Genomic DNA, 5326 nt, shown 5'->3' with positions numbered 1-5326 from the left:
AGCTTTACATCCGGACAAAACTTGACAGCCACAAAGCTTTGCCCGGATAGAGAAGCTTTCGCCGTGAGACAGTTCGAAATCTGTTATCTTTCGAAAATGTTTTTGGTTGGACTTTTTCTACGAGCTACTCTTGCAGTAAACAGTTTAAAGTTAACCGAATTAGAATTGCTTTCTAGAATCGAATCTATTTAGTAACTATCAAAGCATGTTGAACATAATATACTGCATAATGAATAGGATGATATTTTGAACATTGAATTCGCAGCAGAATGGCAAGAAATAATAGAAAGTAATAGAAGTGTGATTAAGTTAGGATATACAACATAGAGCATATAAAACATCATAACGTAACGTGTAGTTAAAGCTAATATCTAACCGTAGCCACAACCAAGCAACAAATGCTAACTGTGTAATCTTTCCGAATCTGTTCGGCGTAGGATAATTGTTGTGAGAACTATGTTTCATCAAGCGTCAGGATAAACTAAAACACATAACACCAACAACTTTATTGTGTAAAGCAGTTATTGGGAAAAAATCTGTATGAGCGTTTCGGAGATATAAAACTATAAACTACACCTCGTTGAAATGTTTCAAACATATCGGTTTAACAAGAGTGCTCACATCGTACTTTAGTATTTTCGTTGCTGGTTTAAATTGTGTTTAATTTCCGTGAGCAAAAGTTGAAATGAAATTTTATAAAAAAATAAAACAAAACTAAATCATTTTAATTAGGTATTACTGTAAAATCTGTTTTAACGCATGTGGTTTCCAATGATCTGAAATTCTATCTGTACAGCCATAAGAAAGCATTTCAGCTCATCTGTGCAATTCCACAAGTGATTTTTACAGAACAATTTTTGTATTAAAACAAACTCAAAGCAGCTTTAAAAATTTTCTCATGCAGCCATAGAGAGGATTTTTAACAGTTCTTCTTTGATGTATGTGTGTAATTATTATCAGCCGATTTTTTTGTGTTGCAATATGGTTTACCTATTTTTTTCTCGTTTTTGGTTTTATAATAATATGTTTTCACATATTTACCATCAGCATCACAGCATCATTATTATGTTTCAACAGAAAGTTGAAACCGGACAACGATCGAAGACAACTAAAGAAAGTGTTCCCCTTTTTTATGAAATAATATATAGGAAATAAATGCAGATTGTTTTTGATATAGATAAATAAATATAGAGCTTAGACTTAGCACAGTGTTCCCCGTTTTGCCAACATGCAAAGTTATAGAAATAGTCGCTACACAATTGAATGCTTGGAACGAGAAACTGATTGCTGTACTTTAACCACTGAGCGAGACACAAATTAGTAGGAATGATAGAGTTATCACTGACCGGCAGGAGAAGTGTGTAGTGTTTCGTTACCAGTAGTAAAAGTGAGTTGTTATAATTTCAAATCTGTTGTAATTGAATTAATTCACCTAGCTATACATAAGTTAAATAGTTTTCTTCTTGTCAGGTATTGCTAACAACGAAACAGTATTCACGATGACTACAATCGATTTTTATATTATACAAAGCGAAATTTAATTGTTATTAGCTATCAGTTCTAATCCATACCTTTTTGAAATTCTATTCAACTGTTGTATATTTATATACAGTCTATTGTATATTTTTTGTGAAATAAAGTCGATTGAGTTTTAAGCTGAAGTCATGTTATATTTTCATACAAGTATGCTGCGATCCAAGGCGACAAAACTAAGATCGCTATTCCTTACAATCGTATTAAACTTCTGTCTTTTTGGTAACTAGTTCAAAGTCAAGAGAGTGTTATGTGCTTTAATTTTTGAGGAAAGATCCTCACCTTGCCGAAGACTCCAGCAGGATTTGACTGGGGCTGACAAATCAACCGAACTTCTCGCACAGTACGGAATCCCATCCATCATAGTCTAGTCATGGCAAGTCTAGTCAGCTTCTCCGGAAAACCGTTTTCGTCCAAAATTTGCGTAGCTTTTATCGGTTTATGCTATCACATGCGGCTTTGAATTCGCGACACTTTTGCAGCCAAAGCCAAAACCAAAGATTTGGTTCATTGTAGATTGTCCGGCTATGAAACCAGCGTGGTAAATTGCAACGAACCAATTGATTACTGTTATCCGTCGATAGGTGATAATTTGGAACAGTATTTTGTGGGCGGCATTCAGGCAGGATAGTGTCCGGTCGGTATTTCTCAGAATCTAGTTTGTTGTTGTTTTTTTGCAATTGATGTCAACACCTAACCAACTTGTTTGGGTTTAATTTGATATGTTCCATACCATTATAGTTCTTTCCCGCTGTTTTATTGTTCTTGAGCTTTTTCAATTTCGCTTATCGGTGGGATTGGAACATCTCCGTCGCTTGTTGCACCAATGGAGCCGCCTAGTTATCAAGGCCTTCCGCCTTAGCTATACATCGTAGTGCTGTTTTCACGTTTCGATAATCGGTCATCCGCCAAAACACCTCCATCCTTATATCTCACAATTTCGCCCGCGGAACAAAGCACAGCGAAATATACAGGGTGTTAGGTAGCTTAGTGCAAATATTTTAGCGGGTGATAGAAGACCGCATTTGACGGAAAAATCCCTCTCAAATAGTCAAATCTCAATTGTTACAACGTTATCAAACATTTTTAGCTTTCGGTTCCGTTTCCATTAAATTAACTCTAGTACAAAAAGTACGCTAGGGACCTAAATTCTGTTGATTTCATTTAAAGCTGAGAAAATTTTACACTGAAAATTGCCCTTTAAACTCCTATTTCATGAAATTTATATACTTTTCAGAGCAAAAAGCTTTAAAATAAATATTTCCCAATGCGTTTTCTTCAAATTTCCCCTAAAAAGGCGTGGTAAAGTTGATTGCTTCAATCTATCAATTTGAAGCTCTAGTACAGTTGAACAACTCGTTCTTTTACGTGAAACGCCTATCTCTTTTAGTTTCGTTGCAATTCAATTTTAAACGCAACGTGTTGGGTGTTAAATTAGTATCTGAAAACAGCGCGAAATTATGCATCACGCATGGTATACTAGATCACCGCATGCGACGGACACGATCTGACGCGTATGGAAAACAACAACGAAACAGACTTCTCGGGTCTCGGGAACTTGCGGACAGTCACCTTTGCTATTGCTTCACTAATCGTGTAGCAACGACAGCCCAGCAGAAGTTTGATTGTAAACTTTTTGACCTTCGGTTACTCAATGCAAGGAAGTAAACACACGTACAGAAGTGTTCGTTTTGTTACATAATAAAACCGTTATTAAATCATTCTGGAACATTTACCAGAAGGCACCGTCGCTTCCGAGAAGGAGCGTTGTTTTCAACGAGGCTTCAAGGAGAGCAGCAACAGCAAGTTTCATCACCGGTTCACCATGGAATTTTACAGATCGCGGGAAATGATCCCAAAACACGCATCAAGCAAGTTGCGGCACAATTCCGTGTCACACTGCATGTCACACTGTATGCAGAACGTGCTGAAACGGGTAAAAAGGCATCCTTTCCAAAGTGCAAATTCAAAAGCTGCTCCCTAAGCGGCTTGAGTTTTACAGGATCATACTAGTAAAGACGAACCCTCAATTTAAGGAAAACATTGTTGTTGCAGTTGTTGTTTTCCATACGTGTCAAACCGAGTCCGTCGCACGCGGTGATCTAGTGTGCTATGCGCTATGTATGAATTCAAGCAGTTTTCATATTCTAATTTAACACCTAACATGTTATGTTCAATATTAAATTGCAACGTAACTATAAGAGATAAGAGTTTCACGCCAAAGAAAGAATTGCAAAACAGTACCAGAGCTTCAAATTGATAGATAAAAGCAATCAACTTTATTAAACTTTTTAGGAGAAATTTGATATAAACACCTTGAGAAACACTTACCTATTTCAAAGCTGTTTGCTTCTGAAAAGTTACTAAATTTTATAAAAATGAAGGTGTTCGTGATGGTGTAAAATCAGCGGAACGATTGGTTTGACGATGAATGTAGGAGGGTGATGGATGAGGAGAACGCTGCGCGGGCGGCCACAATGCGCAGTGCCACACGACAGAACGTGGAAGGACACAAACAGAAGAAGATGCAGCGAAACCACATCTTTCGGGAGAAAAAGCGCTACCTGGAAGAGCAGGAATATGCAGAGTTGGAGCAGCCGCATCGTTTTCAGGAAACGCGAAAGTTCTACCAGAAACTGAACGGATCCCGCAAAGGCTTTGTGCCGCGAGCCGAAATGTGTCGGGATAAGACTGGCAGTATTCTGACGGACGATCGTGAGGTGACCGATAGGTGGAAGCAGCACTTCGACGATCACCTGAATGGCGCCCAGGCGGAGAGCCATGGCGGCGGGGAAAGCGATTTCGACGGTGCAACAAACGGGGAAGAGGTGCCTGCCCCAACGATAGGCGAAGTTAAGGAGGCCATCATGCAGCTAAAGAACAACAAGTCAGCTGGAAAAGATGGCATCGGAGCGGAGTTTATTAAAATGGGACCAGAAAAGCTGGCCGTTTGTCTACACCGACTAATTGTTAGAATTTGAGATACGGAACAGCTACCGGAGGAGTGGAAAGATGGGGTTATCTGCCCGATCTATAAAAAGGGCGACAAGTTGGACTGTGAGAACTATCGAGCGATCACCGTTCTCAATGCCGCCTATAAAGTGCTGTCCCAAATCATTTTCCGCCGTCTATCACCAATTGCGAATAGATTTGTGGGAACTTATCAAGACGGCTTCGTCGAAGGTCGGTCTACAACGGTTCAAATATTTACACTGCGGCAAATCCTCCAAAAGAGCCGTGAATACAGAGTTACCACGCATCATTTATTCGTTGACTTCAAAGCCGCATATGATACCATCGACCGGAAAGAGCTATGGAAAATCATGGACGAGAACAGCTTCCCCAGGAAGCTCATCAAACTGATTAAATCTACGATGGATGGTTCGGATTTCGGGTGGATTGTCAAGTTCATTCGAATCACACAGAGGGCTTCGTCAAGGTGATGGTCTTTCATGCCTGCTGTTCAACATAGCGCTACAAGGTGTTATGAACCGAGCGAATATCAACACGCGTGGCACGATATTCAACAAATCTAGTCAATTCGTCTGCTTTGCCGATGACATGGATATTATCGGCAGAACATATGTGGCGGTGGCTGAACAGTACACCAGACTAAAGCGCGAAGCAGAAAAGATTGGGTTAAAGGTAAATACGTCTAAAACAAAGAACATGCTGGCCAGCGGGAACGAGGCCGAACGACACCGCTTGGGCAGTAGTATATTGATCGACGGCGATGAGTTTGAGGTAGTCGATGAATTTGTCTACCTTGGCTCACTGGTAACGGCGGACAATG

Source organism: Sabethes cyaneus, chromosome 2, assembly GCF_943734655.1.
Source record: "Sabethes cyaneus chromosome 2, idSabCyanKW18_F2, whole genome shotgun sequence".
Lineage (NCBI taxonomy): Eukaryota > Metazoa > Arthropoda > Insecta > Diptera > Culicidae > Sabethes > Sabethes cyaneus.
The sequence above is the reverse complement of the archived record's forward strand: the minus strand, read 5'-3'. Positions refer to the sequence as shown.